Genomic DNA, 22,695 nt, shown 5'->3' with positions numbered 1-22,695 from the left:
TGTGCTGCCATGATGTGTCCGAAAAACGGAAAATTGTATACTTACCTTCCGTAATTTTCCTTTGCTGACGTATCCCATGGCAGCACACAAAAATCCCACCCTTCTAAGGTGATAGTTACTAAGAATACAGCGGTGGACTCCTCTTAAAAACTTATAGCTAAGCAGTCCTATCAGGTTGTGGAGGCGGAGTCACAACCCAATGTGTGTGCTGCCATGGGATGCGTCAGGAAAGGAAAATTACAGAAGGTAAGTATACAATTTTCCATTTTTTCTGACTTCTACAATTCTCAATAAACTATTAAAACAACCATGAATGATATAGGATAAACACACTCTAAAATAGATCCTCATTATAAAGGGAAGAAATAAATAAAGTGAATGTTGCTTTTCAAAAATGATCTAATTTTAAACCAAAAAAATAAAATAAATAAAAAACAAGCCAAAACTCCGGAGGCGAATATGGCTTTCTACCAACTTAAACAAAATGCATTCAGCTGCTAATTGAGGGCATAGCCAATGATTCCCCTTTCAGGTGAACTAAATCTAACAATTTGGAATTTTTCCACCTGAACTTAAAAATAATAATAAATAAACAAAATGTATTCAGAGTTTACTCAGTTGTTCTATATACTGATGCCTTTCCTGCCTTAACTGACTATTTTCAGATTTTAATATCAGCATTTTGTCTTAAAAGGGACCCGGCTTTGACTACTATGGCCTCTATGCCTTGGATTGCTACACCACATTTTCTATTTCAACTCCTGAATCAGTTTCATGAGCAGATACAGCTCTTTTGTTTGAATGATCCTCGTCCACATAACCATCATTGATTCCAATGATAGCAACATTACTTGCAACAACAAGAGCCTTAGGTTTCCCTAATTGTTGTTCTAGAGTCTCTATATGTGTTGAACACTGAGACTGCTCAACCTCTGCATGTTTGGCAGATAACTCCATTATAGCAGCCTGGGCCTCCTGTAGCTCCCTCCTAAGCAGTATTATAATACCCTCATTCTCAGCCTCTCTTTGGTTTAAAGAGGCAATACAACTTTCTCTTAGTTTACATGATTCTTCCAGTTCATCCATTTTTTGTTCCAATGCACACTCCTCAGTTACCAATTGTTCAATCTTATCACAAACATTTGCACCTGCCTTTGCAGCTATCGCTAATACATTTTTACTCACACTTTCTATCTGTTCCTTCATCTGCACTCTCTCGGCATATCATTGCATCTCTTTCTGCTCAGCAACAGTTGCGACTGGTGGTTTTTTCTTTTGGGGGGGTGACAAACAGACACCCCCCGGTCGGTCGGCTGCAAACAACCCCCCAGGAGGACAGCCAGGAAATCAAAGACCTGCACTTACCCCATCTAGGAAGCAGGCCGGCAGTGTGTCTGGCGCCTTTCTTTCTCCTCCTGTGGTGTGGATCACGACGCCTTCCTCCATGCGCCCCCCTCCTCCTCCTCCTAGGCTTTCTGCTATGCATGAATTTATCCATTAACCATATAGGGGGTGGCGAGAATAGAGGGTGCAGAGCCCGTGCGCTCTTAATGGATGGGTCGCTCCTGTTCAGCAATCTCCTTCATTCTTAATAGCATGCATATAATAATCGCCATTCTCGCTTTCTTGACTATCTTAGATGATGGTTTATTTCTCATGCTACTATTTTGAACATCACATTGCTTTACTAAATCATTAAATTGATGAATCAATGCATCTTCTGTACAACTGTTAAAACTGACACAGGCATGTTTCTTTAGAAAATGTTAAACAACCTTCATTGATATGCTAATTACGTCCACCCTGAAACTTCCCTGACCAGTCTACACACCAGCAGCTGCTGACACAATTAACACAACAGACATACACACAGACCACAAACCACGCAAACCACACAGACCACATTTACCGAAGATAAATTTGATAACCCCTCCCACATTTTAAAGTAAGTCCAGCCCAAGCCCAGCACCATGGGGGGGGAGAAAGAAAATGAATCCTGGACGGCCGCACTCAATGAAAAAGAAAGCACCTTTATTGTGACAAAAATACCAGAACAGGTCACATAAAAAGTGGATATTACAGGACAGCAGCTAACGCATTTCACATCTACTGATGCTTACTCATAGCTAGATTGGAAGCTGTCAACAGTGTACATATAAAAGGGAGGTGATTTAAAAATATGTAGAACACCTGGCAATGAACTCAGAATTGGAAACACCACACCTATTGCACAGTTATCCTTCAAAGACCCAGAAGATATAAAGTGTTAATAAAAGTTGATTAAGTTAAAAACTATTGTCTATACATAAGATACTGGGAAATCGCAATTGTTCGCACAGTGCAAAAGACTATTCTTGTATAACCACAAGAAATGCAGAAAGTGGTTAGAAAATACCAAACACACACACACACACACACATATATATATATATATATATATGTATATATATATATATATATATATATATATATAAATACATACAAATAAAAATAAAGAGAATTTTTACAAAACACTGTGTGGAACAAAAATTGTTGCATATGTGCTGAACTCATGCGATACACATAGACACTGCGGTGCGCTAAAAGCTTGTCAATATGGAAGATGCCAGAAAGAAAAAAACTATATATAAATATTTATATATGCAATGTGCAGTTGACTGATTCAAATCATTTGAAAAATATCACATCGCATGGGGTATATTAAGAAGTGAAATTTCTCATGACAAAACAGGCAACCATGCAAGTACACAGGAGTGTAAATGTGAAGATAGATAACCTGAACTGTAGCTCATATAATATACCGTGATAATACAAAACTATAATAAAGATAGCAATTGAACAAATGACCAGGGGAAGAAGTAATTAAAACAAATTAGAGGAAAAGGAAAAGATGAAAAAAATGACAAAAAAATATATATATTGGGACACGAAGTCTCACTTGAGTTGCTGCAAACAGGATGTAAGAAAAAATAAAAAATGGAGAAAAACAAAACAAAATAAAATAAGAAAGAAGTTTGGCAGTAGAGTGTATAAACTAGACCAAATAGTCTCACTTAAACCGCTGCAAACGGGATGAAAAAACTAAAAAGAGATGGTGAGACTATACTGCAGTCGCTATCATGTAAGTAGCGAAAGATAGAAGAGATTGGGAGTGTCACAAGTACAAGTACAATCAAACGTAAAAGGCTTATTCCAACAGTGATATTTATATAGGCTGAACTATACTACCAAGGAGAGAGTCTCACTCCATCCGATGTAATCTACAACATTGTTAGTTAAATGTATCCTGGCTAGTGTGTTGCGAAGGGCCAACAGTGTTACTATGAACAACTAAAGATGAATCTAATTAGTTTTACTGGCCAGAATTAAATAAAAAAAGTAATGTAGATAAATAAATGGCTGAAATAGATAAAATAAGTATAGCAGAACCTAATAGTTCCGCTAATCCTGAAAACAATATGTTGAGGTAACTGAGTAGTATTGAATATGTTAGAATCATATATCTCACTAAAAAATAGAAAAAGGAAAAACTTTATTGTTGGAAGATAAATGAAATAAACCTATCTCATTTAACCTCCGCTAACACCTGGAGACGTGTTTACTACCTCTTATTACTTGTGACACTCATCTAGAGAGTTACTAAACTTCATTTTCCTTTCTTTCATTTTTTTTCCTTTTTTTTTTTTTTCTTTTTCTCTTTTTCTTTCTACTTTTATTTATAATATTTGATCCGACATCGGAATATCCATGGTTGTTTCACAAACAAATAGGCAATAACCTATAATATATTAAAATGTCATATACAATGATCAATAATCATTCTTTTGTAATATCTCACAACGTCAGGGGCTTGAACATACCAGAAAAAAGAATATCGTTACTTCGAGAACTACATAAAGCTAAACCAGCGGTGGTATTTCTCCAGGAGACTCATTTCAAGACAGGTAACATCCCCAAACTACACGACAAACAATACACACAAGTGTTCCACACAACCAATTCCATGTTCAAATCCAAAGGAGTCTCCATTCTATTACACAAGAATTCAGAGATTGTTATCTCACAACAACTGACAGACACAGAAGGAAGATATATCTTCCTCAAAGGAAATTGGGCAGGGACTCCAATTACGTTGGCCAACGAGTACTTTCCTAACTCTGCGCAAATCACATTTTGCCAACGAGTAATTGATGAACTAAAAAGCTTCGCGACAGGCTGTATTGTGTTTGGAGGGGACATCAACCTAGCACTGAATCCCCTACAGGACACTTCAGATGGCAAATCTAGTGTGCCATATAAAAAATTAAGAAAAATCAAAACACTCCTTGCCTCTCTCACATTAATAGACTCGTGGCGTACATGTAATCCAACAGGGAAGGATTTTACATATTTTTCAACATTACATAACAAATTTACACGTATTGATTATATTTTTATCTCACAAAGAGACTTACCCCTCCTAAAATCAGCTAAGATTGGAATAAAGACCTTCTCGGACCACGCACCCATATCGATGACTCTACATAAAAAGGCTAGAAGGCCCAGAACTACAAATTGGAGGTTAAATCCTTCTCTGCTTACTGATATGGCAGACACAAACAAAATATCAGAAACGATTAAATATTACTCTAAAGAAAACGAGTCAGAAGACATAATACCTATGAACATATGGGAAGCTCACAAATGCGTGGTCCGAGGGGAATATATCAGGTTGGGGGCTGCAAAAAAGAGAGAAGCAGAAAAGGAACTCATGGCTTTAACACAGGCCATAAGAGATATGGAAACCAAACATAAACAATCTTTAGCGATTGAAGCAGCCACAACTCTACTTGAATTAAGGAAAAAACTACAGTCCATCCTGAACCTCAAAGCCCAAAGGATCCTTTTTTCGCGAAAGGGGTTCTTTTATGAACATGGAGACAAATCAGGTAAATTTTTAGCAAAAGCATTGAAGGAAACCCTATTATCTACAAACATATTGGCCATTAAGACCAAACAAAATCAAATTACTAATGATACTCAAAAGATTGCCCAAAGATTCCAAGAATACTATACAGACCTATACAACTTACCTTCTACACATAAACCCAAAGACCTTATAGGATCAAGAAAAGAAATAATTCACAAATTCCTTACAGACAGTGGCCTCCCCATTCTGAAAGACATAGACACACAAACATTAGAAGAACCGATAACAGAACAGGAAATGATTGAAGGCATTAAATCCCTCAAATTGGGGAAAAGCCCCGGACCAGACGGCCTCACAGCCCATTATTACAAGACCTTCTCCGACATTTTGATACCACATCTTCTCAAAACATTGAACTCCCTAAAAAACCCACATGACATCTCTGAAGACTTTCTGAGAGCACATGTAACAGTACTGCCCAAACTAAATAAAGATCCAACAGACTGTGCCAATTACAGACCAATATCCCTACTTAACCTTGATCTAAAAATTCATAAGAAAATATTAGCAAACCGATTAAGACCATTACTGAATCAATTAATAGGACCTGAACAAGTGGGATTCATGCCTGGCAGAGAGGCCAAAGATAATGTATTTAAATCCATGAATCTCATACATAAATCACACATAGATAAACACGAAGGCATGTTATTATCAACCGATGCGGAGAAGGCCTTCGACCGATGGTCATGGGACTTCTTATTTGCCGTATGTTCCCATATCGGTTTAAAATCACATATGTTAGCTTGCATAAAGGCCTTATACTACAACCCGACAGCCCAAATTAAAATAAATGGAACATTATCTGACAAAGTAAGAATTCAAAATGGGACAAGACAGGGATGTCCATTATCACCCCTACTATTTATTCTCACCCTGGAACCACTAATTCGCTTTATAAATAAAATACCTGACATTCATGGTTTCAATGTCAAAAACAAAATATATAAATGCGCAGCTTACGCTGATGATTTACTATTCTTCATATCCCAACCACACATTACCATGCCCAACCTATGTAATGTATTTTCCCAATATAGCTATATATCAAACTTCAAAATAAATTACAACAAATCTGAAGCGCTGAACCTAACACTTAGGGAGGCTACATTAAATAACACAAGAAACAACTGCAAATTTAAATGGGAAACAACATCCCTCACCTACCTGGGAATACAATTAACCCCAAAGTTGGATTCCATGTATAAAGCCAATTTTCAACCACTTTTAAAAAATATCACCAAAGATTTAGAAAAATGGACAATAAAGTACTTCTCGTGGTTTGGTAGAGCAGCTATAATTAAAATGACAGTTTTACCCAGAATACTATACTTCTTTCAAACAGTACCCATCTTACTACCTTCAAGCTTCTTTAAATCCCTACACTCCCTGCTAAGAAAATTCCTTTGGAACTCCAAAAAACCTAGAATCAGTCTAAATTTACTTACTATGAACAAACAAAATAGAGGCATGGGTTTTCCTAATTTTAAAAATTATTACCTAGCTACACAATTAACTAGAATCATAGATTGGACATGCCACAAAGAGAATAAAGATTGGGTGGGACCGGAAAATAACATAGGACCTATTCCGATATCATATGCTCCATGGATTCCTTGGAACCTGTGTCCGAAACAATTAAAACAACATCCTCTCATAGGGGCAACATTAAAAACCCTACAAGCAATTAATCAGAGACATTTACTTACCTCCTCACTAGGGCCACTAACTCCACTGACAACAAACCCTGACTTCCCCTCAGGAATGGATGGTTCCATCCAATCACTTTACAACAGAAACACTCCACTTCTTGTCGCACATTGTTTAAAGAACAACAAAATCAAGTCTCAAGCAGATCTACAAAAAGAAATAGGACAAACACCACTACATTTCAAGGAATACCAACAAATACATGACTTCATCATGAACACTCAGAGACAAAAACATTTCCTTAGACCCTTAACACCCTTCGAAACTATATGTTTTTTGGCTAGTACGACCACTAAGAACATTTCATTAACATATACTTGGTTGCAGTCCAGCGATTTACAGGAATCTAACAGACACAAAACTTTCTGGGAATCAACCCTGAACAAACCCATTACAAAAGACCAATGGCTACAAGCATGTGTGTTCGCACACAAGTGTGCAATCAGTGTGAGATTACAGGAAACTTCACTCAAAATCCTAACAAATTGGTATATTACACCAAATAAATTACACAAATGGTTTCCGACAATACCTGGACATTGCTGGCGCTGCAATCGGGAAGAAGGCACTCTATACCACATCTGGTGGGAATGTGATTTGATTAAACCCTTTTGGAACCAAGTAATCAAGATCATAAAACACATCACAAAAACGAAAATTCATTTAGACGCTGCTTGCTGTCTTACACTCTGATTAATGGCAGTATCAAACTGAAAAGATATAGCCAGATAGCTGAATATTTTGTGAACATTTTAAAGTTTGTTTGGCCTCTGTAGGTGAAAGTATGAAGGAGCTGAAACTTTTGGGAGCGGAAGAAGGTTTTAAGGATCTGAGGCATGCTCCCATTGACTTCAATGTTAAAAAAAAAAAGTGTTAAAAAGCTTAATATTTTAAAAAGTATAAATAGTAGAAAAAAAGTTGAAAAAGTCCCATCATCAGCTGAAAGAGACAAACATTTTAATAGTTGAATGGTTTTAATAGCTGAAAGTATGCAGACGTTACGCAGAGCCAAAAAACGTACGGAATAAAGAAATAATAAAAATAAACTAGAAAATGCATTTCCTGGGGAAAATGCGTGGGAATGCTGAATAGCTGAATTGCTAAAATTGTCCCCATCAAAACTGCCCCATCATATTGCCACCATCAAAACTGCCCCATCAGAATTGCCCCATCAAAACTGCCCCATCATATTGACACCATCAAAACTGCCCCATCGGAATTGCCCCATCAAAACTGCCCCATCAGAATTGCCCCATCAAAACTGCCCCATCAGAATTGCCCCATCAAAACTGCCCCATCAAAACTGCCCCATCATATTGCCACCATCAAAACTGCCCCATCATATTGCCACCATCAAAACTGCCCCCATCATACTGCTATCAAAACTGCCCCATCAGAATTGCCCTATCAATATTGTCTCCATCAAAACTGTCCCATCAGAATTGCCCCATCAAAACTGCCCCATCATATTGCCACCATCAAAACTGCCCCAACGGAATTGCCCCATCAAAACTGCCCCATCATATTGCCACCATCAAAACTGCCCTATCATATTGCCACCATCAAAACTGCCCCATCATATTGCCACCATCAAAACTGCCCCATCATATTGCCACCTTTAAAACTGCTCCATTAAAATTGTCCCCATCAAAACTGCCCCATCATATTGCCACCATCAAAACTGCCCCATCAGAATTGCCCCATCAAAACTGCCCCATCATATTGACACCATCAAAACTGCCCCATCATATTCCTCTATTATAAATCAGTACATGGTGTGTCTGTCCCCTCCCCCAGGCTCTGTAATCAGAGCTGAGATGCTCCAGCCACCTCCCCCCTATGTATAACAGAAGCTTTGGTAACCATGGCAACAAAAGTAACACAGTACACTCTGATTAATGGCTAAAATTTCCTGAAATGACCACTAAACAAAAAGCTTTTTCACAAAAACTGTAAAAGGTATCAAACTGAAAAGATATAGCCAGATAGCTGAATATTTTGGGTAAAATGCGTGGGAATGCTGAATAGCTGAATTGCTAAAACGGCAGCCATCAAAACTGCCCCCATCAGAATTGCCCCATCAAAATTTTCCCCATCAAAACTGCCCCATCATATTGCCACCATCAAAACTGCCCCATCAGAATTGCCCCATCAAAATTGTCCCCATCAAAACTGCCCCATCATATTGCCACCATCAAAACTGCTCCATCAGAATTGCCCCATCAGAACTGCCCCTTCATATTGACACCATCAAAACTGCCCCATCAGAATTGCCCCATCAAAACTGCCCCATTAGAATTGCCCCATCAAAACTGCCCCATCATATTGCCACCATCAAAACTGCCCCATCATGTTGCCACCATCAAAACTGCCTCCATCATATTGCCATCAAAACTGCCCCATCAGAATTGCCTCATCAAAATTGTCCCCATCAAAACTGCCCCATCAGAATTGCCCCATCAAAACTGCCCCATCATATTGCCACCATCAAAACTGCCCCATCAGAATTGCCCCATCAAAACTGCCCCATCATATTGCCACCATCAAAACTGCCCGATCAGAATTGTCCCATCAAAACTGCCCCATCATATTGCCACCATCAAAACTGCCCCATCAAAACTGCCCCATCATTTTCCTATATTATAAATCAGTACATGGTGTGTCTGTCCCCTCCCCCGGGCTCTGTAATCAGAGCTGAGATGCTCCAGCCACCTTCTCCCCTGTGTATAACAGAAGCTTTGGTAACCATGGCAACAAATGCAACACAGTACACTCTGATTAATGGCTAAAATTTCCTGAAATTACCTCTAAACAAAAAGCTTTTTCACAAAAACTGTAAAAGATATCAAACTGAAAAGATATAGCCAGATAGCTGAATATTTTATGAACTTTTTAAAGTTTGTTTGGTGTCTGTAGGTGAAAGTATGAAGGAGCTGAAACTTTTGGGAGCGGAAGAAGATTTTAAGGATCTGAAGCATGCTCCCATTGACTTCAATATTAAAAAAAGTGATAAAAAGCTTAATATTTTAAAAAGTATAAATGGTAGAAAAAAAGTTGAAAAAGTCCCATCATCAGATGAAAGAGACGAACATTTTAAAAGTTGAATGGTTTTAATAGCTAAAAGTATCCAGAAGTTACGCAGAGCCAAAAAACATACGGAATAATAAAAATAAATAAAATCGAATAACAATAGTGGGACTGCTAAAGCAGTCCCACTAACTAAAAAATGCATTTCCTGGGGAAAATGCATGGGAATGCTGAATAGCTGAATTGCTAAAACGGCCCCCAGCAAAACTGCCCCATCAGAATTGCCCCATAAAAATTGTCCCCATCAAAACTGCCCCATCATATTGCCACCATCAAAACTGCCCCCATCAAAACTGCCCCATCATATTGCCACCTTTAAAACTGCTCCATTAAAATTTTCCCCATCAAAACTGCCCCATCATATTGCCACCATGAAAACTGCCCCATCAGAATTGCCCTATCAAAACTTCCCCATCATATTGCCACCATCAAAACTGCCCCATCAGAATTGCCCTATCAAAACTGCCCCATCAGAATTGCCCTATCAAAACTGCCCCATCATATTGCCACCATCAAAACTGCCCCATCAGAACTATAAATCATGGTGTGTCTGTCCCCTCCCCCGTGCTCTGTAATCAGAGCTTAGATGCTCCAGCCACCTCCCCCCCTGTGTATAACAGAAGCTTTGGTAACCATGGCAACAAAAGCAACACAGTTGCTTTTGTTGCCATGGTTGAATAAATTGAATAAACATAAACATCCGGGTCACGGCACCAATGTAGTGATATAAATGTGTATGTATTGGGTGGATAGTGGTATCGTGGGTATGATAATTAATTAGTAAGTACTCTTCCGCAGCAACCCAATTCTTCCAGAGAGATGCACTTTATTGACTTCCAACACAGAACAAAGTCCAAAGTCCACAGATGACAAAAAATCCGACAGAGTATATAATTCAAAGTCCCATGTTCTTAGGTCTGTGTGTCCATACACAGACAAGCCTCACTTAAAACCTATAGACTCAATGCCGTTTTATATTCACTAAATATTGAATGGCTGAGCAATTTGATTGGCCGTTTCAATTTAGGACTTTGATTAGCTTTAGTCTTTCAAACAGACAACAACCCCCAGCCGTGAACAGCCGTGAACCACCCCAATTTGCACTCCCGCATATCAACATCAACAATTCCCCTTTAGATATGTGTAGTTAGATTAACAGATACCACCCGAATACCCTTTTGAGCCCTTGGAATACCTACATTCCTAATCTGTATTCTTGCGTATCAACAAGCCCCTTTAGATATATTAGCCCCACAGGAGGGAGCCTCCGCTAGGCCAACCCAAAACACTCCTTGATCCCATTGTTACCCCCTCAAGTCTAATTACCATCAATAAATACTTCTTCTATGGTCCTTTAAACAATGTACCCTTTGAAATGTTCAATTAGGTTAACAGCCCATACCTCACATCCCTAGGTGGACTTGCATAAGACCAACACATCAAAGGGTTTTCAGCTGTTATATTAAAATTGAGTTGGCTTGGACAAATCGACTATTCTGGCCTGGTTAATATTGACTGTATGATATTATAATGTCCCACATAAATCGATGAACATATCACAACACACAGTACACTCTGATTAATGGCTAAAATTTCCTGAAATGACCTCTAAACAAAAAGCTTTTTCACAAAAACTGTAAAAGATATCAAACTGAAAAGATATAGCCAGATAGCTGAATATTTTGTGAACATTTTAAAGTTTGTTTGGCGTCTGTAGGTGAAAGTATGAAGGAACTGAAACTTTTGGGAGCGGAAGAAGATTTTAAGGATCTGAAGCATGCTCCCATTGACTTCAATGTTAAAAAAAAGTGATAAAAAGCTTAATATTTTAAAACGTATAAATGGTAGAAAAAAAGTTGAAAAAGTCCCATCATCAGCTGAAAGAGACGAACATTTTAATAGTTGAATGGTTTTAATAGCTGAAAGTATGCAGAAGTTACGCAGAGCCAAAAAACGTACGGAATAAAGAAATAAAAATAAATAAAATCAAATAACTATAATGGGACTGTTAAAGCATTCCCACTAATAAAATCGAAATAGAAAATGCATTTCCTGGGGAAAATGCGTGGGAATGCTGAATTGCTAAAATGGCCCCCAGCAAAACTGCCCCCATCATATTGCCACCATCAAAACTGCCCCATTATATTGCCACCATCAAAACTGCCCCATCAGAATTGCCTCATCAAAACTGCCCCATCAGAATTGCCCCATCAAAACTGCCCCATCAGAATTGCCCCATCAAAACTGCCCCATCATATTGCCAACATCAAAACTGCCCCATCAGAATTGCCCCATCAAAACTGCCCCATCATATTGCCAACATCAAAACTGCCCCATCATATTGCCACCATCAAAACTGCCCCATCATATTGCCACCATCAAAACTGCCCCATCAGAATTGTCCCATCAAAACTGCCCCATCATATTGCCACCATCAAAACTGCCCCATCATATTGCCACCATCAAAACTGCCCCATCAGAATTGCCTCATCAAAACTGCCCCATCAGAATTGCCCCATCAAAACTGCCCCATCAGAATTGCCCCATCAAAACTGCCCCATCATATTGCCACCATCAAAACTGCCCCATCCGAATTGCCCCATCAAAACTGCCCCATCATATTGCCACCATGAAACTGCCCCATCAGAATTGCCCTATCAAAACTACCCCATCATATTGCCACCATCAAAACTGCCCCATCAGAATTGTCCCATCAAAACTTCCCCATCAGAATTGCCCTATCAAAACAGCCCCATCATATTGCCACCATCAAAACTGCCCCATCAGAATTGCCCTATCAAAAATGCCCCATCATATTCCTCTATTATAAATCAGTACATGGTGTGTCTGTCCCCTCCCCCGGGCTCTGTAATCAGAGCTGAGATGCTCCAGCCACCTCCCCCCCCGTGTATAACAGAAGCTTTGGTAACCATGGCAACAAAACAAACACAGTACACTCTGATTAATGGCTAAAATTTCCTGAAATGACCTCTAAACAAAAAGCTTTTTCTCAAAAACTGTAAAAGATATCAAACTGAAAAGCTACAGCCTGATAGCTGAATATTTTATGAACATTTTAAAGTTTGTTTGGTGTCTCTAGTTGAAAGTATGAAGGAGCTGAAACTTTTGGGAGCGGAAGAAGAATTTAAGGATTTCAAGCATGCTCCCATTGACTTCAGTGTTAAAAAAAAGTGTTAAAAAGCTTAATATTTTAAAAAGTATAAATGGTAGAAAAAAAGTTGAAAAAGAGCACACATCAGCTAAAAGAGACGAACATTTTAATAGTTGAATGGTTTTAATAGCTGAAAGTATGCAGAAGTTACGCAGAGCCAAAAAATGTACGGAATAAGAATAATAACTAGAAAATGCATTTCCTGGGAAAAATGCGTGGGAATGCTGAATTGCTAAAACGGCCGCCATCAAAACTGCCCCATCATACTGCCATCAAAACTGCCACATCAGAATTGCCCCATCAAAATTGTCCCCATTAAAACTGCCCCATCATATTGCCACCGTCAAAACTGCCCCATCATATTGCCCCCATCAAAACTGCCCCATCATATTGCCACCTTTAAAACTGCTCCATTAAAATTGTCCCCATCAAAACTGCCCCATCATATTGCCACCATCAAAACTGCTCCATCAGAATTGCCCAATCAAAACTGCCCCATCATATTGCCACCATCAAAACTGCCCCATCATATTGCCACCATCAAAACTGCCCCATCAGAATTGTCCCATCAAAACTTCCCCATCATATTGCCACCATCAAAACTGCCCCATCATAATTGCCCCATCAAAACTGCCCCATCAGAATTGCCCTATCAAAAATGCCCCATCATATTCCTCTATTATAAATCAGTACATGGTGTGTCTGTCCCCTCCCCCGGGCTCTGTAATCAGAGCTGAGATGCTCCAGCCACCTCCCCCCCCTGTGTATAACAGAAGCTTTGGTAACCATGGCAACAAAACAAACACAGTACACTCTGATTAATGGCTAAAATTTCCTGAAATGACCTCTAAATAAAAAGCTTTTTCTCAAAAACTGTAAAAGATATCAAACTGAAAAGATATAGCCAGATAGCTGAATATTTTGTGAACATTTTAAAGTTTGTTTGGCGTCTGTAGGTGAAAGTATGAAGGAGCTGAAACTTTTGGGAGCGGAAGAAGATTTTAAGTTTCTGAAGCATGCTCCCATTGACTTCAATGTTAAAAAAAAAGTGATAAAAAGCTTAATATTTTAAAAAGTATAAATGGTAGAAAAAAAGTTGAAAAGGAGCACACATCAGCTAAAAGAGACGAACATTTTGATAGTTGAATGGTTTTAATAGCTGAAAGTATGCAGAAGTTACACAGAACCAAAAAACGTACGGAATAAAATTAAAACTAGAAAATGCATTTCCTGGGGAAAATGCGTGGGAATGCTGAATTGCTAAAATGGCCCCCAGCAAAACTGCCCCCATCATATTGCCATCAAAACTGCCCCATCATATTGCCATCAAAACTGCCCCATCATATTGCCACCATCAAAACTGCCCCATCATATTGCCACCAACAAAACTGCCCCATCAGAATTGCCCCATTCAAAACTGCCCCATCAGAATTGCCCCATCAAAACTGCCCCATCAGAATTGCCCCATCAAAACTGCCCCATCAGAATTGCCCCATCAAAACTGCCCCATCATATTGCCACCATCAAAACTGCCCCATCAGAATTGCCCCATCAAAACTGCCCCATCAGAATTGCCCCATCAAAACTGCCCCATCATATTGCCACCATCAAAACTGCCCCATCAGAATTGCCCCATCAAAACTGCCCCATCATATTGCCACCATCAAAACTGCCACATCAGATTTGTCCCATCAAAACTGCCCCATCAGAATTGCCCCATCAAAACTGCCCCCATCATGTTGCCACCATCAAAACTGCCCCCATCAAAACTGCCCCATCATATTGCCACCTTTAAAACTGCTCCATAAAAATTGTCCCCATAAAAACTGCCCCATCATATTGCCACCATCAAAACTGCCCCATCAGAATTTCCCCATCAAAACTGCCTCATCATATTGCCACCATCAAATCTGCCCCATCAGAATTACCCCATCAAAACTGCCCCATCATATTCCTCTATTATAAATCAGTACATGGTGTGTCTGTCCCCTCCCCCGGGCTCTGTAATCAGAGCTGAGATGCTCCAGCCACCTCCCCCCCTGTGTATAACAGAAGCTTTGGTAACCATGGCAACAAAACAAACACAGTACACTCTGATTAATGGCTAAAATTTCCTGAAATGACCTCTAAACAAAAAGCTTTTTCTCAAAAACTGTAAAAGATATCAAACTGAAAAGCTATAGCCAGATAGCTGAATATTTTGTGAACATTTTAAAGTTTGTTTGGTGTCTCTAGGTGAAAGTATGAAGGAGCTGAAACTTTTGGGAGCGGATGAAGAATTTAAGGATTTCAAGCATGCTCCCATTGACTTCAATGTTAAAAAAAAGTGTTAAAAAGCTTAATATTTTAAAAAGTATAAATGGTAGAAAAAAAGTTGAAAAAGAGCACACATCAGCTAAAAGAGACGAACATTTTAATAGTTGAATGGTTTTAATAGCTGAAAGTATTGATAGGGTTGAAATAATGACTTAGAGTTCCACTTTAATTGTTTTTGCTTTTTCTTACCTGTGTACGTATCAATTGTTCTATTTAAATTGTTTGTGCTTTTTCTCTTCTGTGTACGTATCAATTGTTCTATTTAAATTGTTTGTGCTTTTCTCTTCTGTGTACGTATCAATCTGTATCTAGATGGAATTTGGAACTGCTGAATAATCATTACATGTTCACTGATAAGAAACTCTTTGTACCTTAACCTCATTTGGTAATGCCGATAAGATTACTGCTTGTAGAGCTGCCTATAAAAGGCCTTTGAAAGAAGTAAAGGGAGCAGTCCTTTATGCTCAGAACTGATGCACGGATTTCTGACTCTGTGTCTTAATTCCTATAGAAGCAATAATTTGACAAAGCAATATAAACTTAAAGCAACTTGTTTAAGAGTTGCCCCTAACATTTTGGCGCCCGAACAGGGACCCACCGATGATACTACAAGAGGTGGCTGAGCTACGCTGACGGAATGAAAGGACAGGCATTCCGGGAACCACAGATCAAAAACCTGGCCAGGTAAGAAAAAGCTTTATTTTTCTTATATTCTGTGCTCCCCTGATTTGTGCCTATCCGTTCTGTCAGTTACGGTTCTCCTGGTTTTAAAACACCAGCCTCTGTAGTGGTGAGTCTAGAATTACTGCATATTTTGGTTTATATTGCTGGAATTATTTGTTTGTTTGTTTGTCTGTCTGTCTTGTTGAGAAAGTGAATGAGCCTTGCCAAGGTTGGTATGAACTGAAAGAATATCATCCCAATGAGCAACGGAATGCGCCCTTCCGGGGGGTCTGACGCTTAAGTTTGATATTCAATTTAGTTCATAAACCATAGACGGGTTGAGAGTATAAGCCCTGTCGTGCATGAGAGGGATCCCAGATACGGGGGAATAAGGTCTCCATAAAGTCCGGAGATCTAGTCGGATACCTGGCCACTTATAGGAATGCTTGTATATGTTGTAGCCGCATTTTTGTATATGTTGTAGCCGCATTCTGGTTTGTTATTGGGCTAGCATATAAAGTAATTATTTGTTATTGGGCTAGCATATAAAGTAATTCGATTTCAGAAATCTCATTCCGGAGAGGTTTTTAGTATTCTAGCACCCTAGGAGGAAGGCAACGAGGAACTAGTGTAACTTAGCTAAGTGTTTTATATTGTACACTAAGTGTCCCACACGCTACCTAGGCAGGACTGTTAGAATGGGCCAGAGGAACACAAAACCCCGTCAGGGAATTGTGGCGCACTATACGGTGCCACAGATAATTAAGAACATTTATGGGAAAACCGAAGCTTAAAAGATGTCCTTCGTAAATTTAAGGTGAAAGGAGCAGCGGGCTTAGACCTGGATGTATGGAGTGAAATAAAAAGGGACAGACAAGGAGAGGTGTTAGAGAAGCAATGGATGCGTCAGGTTCAATGCTTAATTAAGGTCTCAAATAGAGCGAAAGAAGAGGGGTGGAAATATAATCCAGATTGTGATGGTTGGGATATGAAAGATAGAAGAACAAAAAATGTCGAGGCTCCCAGCTCAGCCATCCCACCCCCATACACTGACGTAGAACGCAAACCACACAAGATATATCCTGTACTTGAGGGGAGAGGATGGGTTTGTCAGGTTTGTGGAGCACAAAACCCAGAATGGGCAGTAGAATGTGTGCATTGTGGGGCACAAAAACCTCATCCAGAAACTGTAGCTCCCGTACGCACTGATACACGCATTGTTCAGGTAAACAATCCAGAATTTGGACAAGCAGCCCATCCAAATGCCCCGCCTACTGTCACTCGTAGAATGCAAATAAGGACTTGGGCACCATGGTCGGCAGACACCCTTATGGCATTAATACAGAGCGCCCCAGACCCGGTAGCAAAGCCAGCTGCTTTCTGTAGATTTGTGACACAGTTAATGAATACACATGAAGCGACCTGGCAGGATGGGGAGGATCTATGCAGACACAAAATGACTCTGACCCTGTTTAACCAGTTTATGACAGAAATAGGTCCACACAGACCTGCAGGACAAGTTGATGGGGATGGCAACCTGGAGGCAGGACATGTCAGACATATAGACTCAAGGGCCCCTTTTATTGCTAGATTAGAAGCTTTTTGTCAAGCAAAACAACAGGAGAGGGGGTCCATATCACCCATGAAGCCAATGCCAGGACAGACTGTATCGGAATTTTAATTATCTATGGAAAGTATGATGGCAGATGAGGGATTGGACTTGGCCCTGCCAGTCACAATCCGAGCCTTCAATAGACAATTTATGGAGGGATTAATTCCACAGATAAGTGAGAGACTGAAAGCCTGCACACCAGAGTGGAGGGCAACTAGAGATAGAGGGACGTTGTTACAAAAAGCGCAAGGCATAGAGGCGGACTTAGCAGAAACCAAAGGGAGGAAATCTCATGCTATCAACGCACTCGGGGGTTCCCAAGAGCAAGGTAGAGGTTCCTTTCGCAAACCCCTTACCTGTCACTACTGTAACAAGATTGGTCACATCAGACGCAACTGTAGGAAAAGAATAAGGGATGAAGGAGAGGAAGGTGTTGATTCTCCAGTTAATCAGAGAAGGAACCAGCCCAGGGACAACAAAAATAGTCATATCAGGCAGCAGGGAGATGGTCCACGAGCATGACTCGCCCCGGTTTTAGAAAAATCCAAAACAACAATGCTTAAGACAAATATAACGGTTGGTAATAAGAAAATCTCTTGTTTAGTCGATACAGGAGCTTCACGCTCGTTACTTTCTGATTCTGAACTACTCCCTGGCCAAAAATCACCTGACACTTTACTAATAACTGGATATGATGGCATTTTAGCCGACGCCCCGCTTACAAAACCTCTGAAAGTTAAAGTAGGAAACCACATGTTCCTTTCACGCTTTCTGGTATCCAGAGGAGCCCCCACTAATTTGTTAGGAGCTGACATTTTGCAGAAAATAGGAGCTAACATTACCTATCACCCAGATGGCACTGTCACCTTAGCTATAGGGGATAATCAAGAACACATGGAGATGTGTAACCTGTTACAATACCTAGAGGAGGAATCGGAATTGTCCGGCCCACCTCCTTCAGACTTAGATCAGATTTTGTCGTCCCTTCCAGGAGAACTATGGGAGAAACATCCAGCTGATGTTGGACTTTTGCCCATACCTCCGGTTACCCTACAGCTGATTCCAGGAGCAGTGCTTCCCCAACAAAAACAGTATCCACTCAGTGCACCCCAAGAGGCGGCCATAGAAATGCAGGTCCAATCCTTCTTAAAAAGTGGAGTTCTAAAAGAGGTAAAATCACCGGCAAACACTCCCTTGTACCCGGTTAAAAAGAAATCAGTAGCCGGTAGTCCGGTTAAGTATAGAATGGTCCAAGACCTTACAGCGATCAACAAAATACTAGCCCCGATGACACCTTTAGTACCCAATCCACATACATTACTGTCACAAATACCATCAACCAGTATGTACTTTACGGTTATAGATTTAGCGAACGCTTTCTTTTCCGTCCCGCTTGCTGAAGAATGCCAACTTTGGTTCGCATTTTCAATCAAAAATCGGCAACTAACCTGGACACGCCTACCTCAGGGTATGGCGCATTCACCTACCTTGTATTCGCAAGCATTGCAAACGGTGTTGGGAGAATGGGTACCACCAGATTCCTGTGTATTGTTACAATATGTGGATGATTTATTGTTATGCTGCCCTGACAAGGAAACCTGTTTGGCCACCACCCTTAATTTGTTGCGATTTTTGGCAGAAAAAGGTTGCAAGGTTAATAAGAAAAAGTTGCAAGTGTGTCAGGAAAAAGTTATCTTTTTGGGACATTGTATATCACAGGGTACGAGACATCTCACTGAGGAAAGGTTTCAAGTGATAAAGGGAATGTTACCCCCACGGAATTTCAAACAATTGCGTATGTTTTTAGGTATCGTGTCATATTGTAGACAGTGGAAACCACACGCTAGCGCTTTGATGCAGCCATTATACGATTGTTTGAAAATTGTACCGTATATGCTTACAGAAGTAGCTTATGAATCATTTATCACTTTGAAAAAGTTGTTGATTTCTGCCCCGGCTATTGGTATACCAGATTACACCAAGATATTTAATCTGTACATTGCTGAGATCGCTGGACACGCCACAGGTGTTCTGACACAGGCACATGTAAAACAAAGACCAGTCGCTTACTTTTCAGCAGCATTAGATCCAGTATCTAGAGGTTCACCGTCTTGTGTATGGGCGGTAGCTGCAGTGTCAATTATCATAGATAAGTCATCAGAGATTGTTCTAGACAATCCAGTTGTAGTGCATACTACACATGACATACATGCAATCTTGTCTCAGGTACAGCCCAAACACATTTCAATGGCTAGGCAATTAAGGTTACAGTGTACTTTACTCTTACCTCCAAATGTCACTTTTCAGCGCTGTACAACCTTAAATTTGGCCACCTTTTTGCCTCTTCAGTCACCAGATTTGGCAAGGGGGAATGATAGTACTAATAGTACTAGTGAGAAAAGAAATGAGGACACTGACACTCTTTTGTTTAAAGAGGTAGATGAACACGATTGTTTTCAGCTCATGGAACAGGAGACAATGGGATTCCCACACGTTACAGATACACCAATTTTAAACGCTGAGTACACCTTGTATATAGATGGTAGCAGGTTTGCTGATGACAAAGGTAAATATCACACAGGGTATGCTGTAGTGACTGATACCCGGGTGATTGAAGCACAGGCCTTACCAGCCCACATGTCAGCACAGGAAGCAGAATTGAAAGCTTTAGAACAAGCCTTAGAATACTTAAAAGGACGAGAAGGGAATATTTACACTGACTCCGCCTACGCTTATGGTGTAGCGCACGATTATGGCCACATATGGAGGGCTAGAGGTTATCTGACAGCAGCAGGTACACCTGTAAAACATGGAGAAGGGATTAAGAGAGTCCTGAACAATCTTCAAAAGGTTAAACGAGTGGCCATCATGAAGATAGCGGCACACACGAGCGCAAAAACAATTGAGGCAAAAGGAAATGCATTTGCAGATTTGACTGCAAAACAGGCAGCTCTAGGGGAAGGAAGCCCTGAGACCTTAGCAGCGGTAGAGGTGAGTAACCCAGAACCAACATGGCAGCAGCTGAGTAAATTACAGGAGCAAGCAGGGGAGAGCGAGAAAGATAAGTGGGCCAGGATGGGAGCAGCACCAGACCTTGACAATGTATGGAGGGAAGGAGGCAAAATATGCCTACCTGCCTCTCTGTACCCAGCAATGGCAGCGGCAGTTCACCTACCCACACACATCAGTTCCAATTCCAGGTATAGGATTGTGAACCAAGGATGGCTCGCCCCTGGATTCAGTAGCACTGCAAGAAACTACTGTGCAGCCTGCCAAATCTGTCTCCTGAATAACCCAGGACAGAAAGTGAAAACCCCACGAAAACACCAGGTCCGGGCCCAATACCCCTTCCAGAGACTGCAAATTGATTACATACAAATGCCTAAGAGCGGCCCCTTTGAATTTGTCCTCGTGTGTATCGATTTATTCTCAGGTTGGCCCGAAAGTTATCCAGTAAAATCAGCTACAGCTAAAGCCACAGCTAAGAAACTGATCACTGAGTTAATACCTAGGTTTGGTCTTCCTGAAACCATAGAATCAGATAGGGGGACACACTTTACAGGAGAAATCATGCAGAATGTAATGACCATGTTAGGGGTTCAACAAAGTTTTCACACCCCTTACCACCCACAGAGTTCAGGATCAGTGGAGAGAGTAAATGGGGCAATAAAGCTAAAAATACAAAAAGCCATGCAAGAGTTAAACAAGCCTTGGCCAGAATGCCTGCCTCTGGCTTTATTCTCTATAAGGTACACTCCAACAGGAAAAACAGGATTATCCCCATACGAAATACTTTTTGGGAATGCACCTAGATTAGGTTTATACTTTCCACAGAGTATGCAATTGCAATGTGATAGTTTGACTGCATATGTGATACAATTACAACAACGTCTAACTAAGATCCACAAAAGTGTGTATTCTTCTCTTCCAGACCCTAATTCAATAACAGGTACACATACGCTGCTACCAGGGGATTATGTATATGTAAAGAAACACACCAGAAAGACATTGGAACCCAGGTTTGAAGGTCCTTACCAAGTACTCTTGACCACAGCCACCTCAGTAAAGCTGGAAGGAAAACCTACCTGGATACACGCATCACATTGCAAGAAACAACCCGAGAAAACAACATGATGAAATATCTACTTACATATTTTTTTGTTGAAGATTGTTGTTTTACAAATATATGCATGGACTCCTGGTATTAATGTACTTGAAGTAGAGGAAACAACAACTTTCGAATGGGCTATAGATGATCCTAAAGTAGCAAATGATTATTGACAAAGGTAGACTAGTACATCTTTCCTCACAGATACAACAGGATACTGCACCACATTGGTGGGATATATTTAGTGGAATGTCTTCTACAGCAACCAATACCTTTCACTGGTTGTTAAGTCCAATGGTAATTATTATTCTAATATTAATATCACTTACAATCACAAATATATGTGTATACAGGAAAATAAATAGGAAAATTAGGAGAATAGACAGGGCATACCGATAAATGTGTATTGACATCACCCTACTCCTATAAAACTCCTCTTCTTGAATTTTAAGATGTTGGTAATACCTAGGGGGATGGGTTCTACCCCTCTGACAACTCGCGGTCAGGGAAAGGACTCTGGGGAAAAACTGACTAGAACTTATTCATGAGGACCCAGGGGGAGGGAGAGGATGATGTCAAAGGGGGAAATTGATAGGGTTGAAATAATGACTTAGAGTTCCACTTTAATTGTTTGTGCTTTTTCTTACCTGTGTACGTATCAATTGTTCTATTTAAATTGTTTGTGCTTTTTCTCTTCTGTGTACGTATCAATTGTTCTATTTAAATTGTTTGTGCTTTTCTCTTCTGTGTACGTATCAATCTGTATCTAGATGGAATTTGGAACTGCTGAATAATCATTACATGTTCACTGATAAGAAACTCTTTGTACCTTAACCTCATTTGGTAATGCCAATAAGATTACTGCTTGTAGAGCTGCCTATATAAGGCCTTTGAAAGAAGTAAAGGGAGCAGTCCTTTATGCTCAGAACTGATGCACGGATTTCTGACTCTGTGTCTTAATTCCTATAGAAGCAATAATTTGACAAAGCAATATAAACTTAAAGCAACTTGTTTAAGAGTTGCCCCTAACAGTATGCAGAAGTTACGCAGAGCCAAAA

The sequence above is a fragment of the Aquarana catesbeiana genome, linkage group LG11 (assembly GCF_042186555.1).
Source record: "Aquarana catesbeiana isolate 2022-GZ linkage group LG11, ASM4218655v1, whole genome shotgun sequence".
Lineage (NCBI taxonomy): Eukaryota > Metazoa > Chordata > Amphibia > Anura > Ranidae > Aquarana > Aquarana catesbeiana.
Note: the sequence above shows the minus strand (reverse complement) of the source record.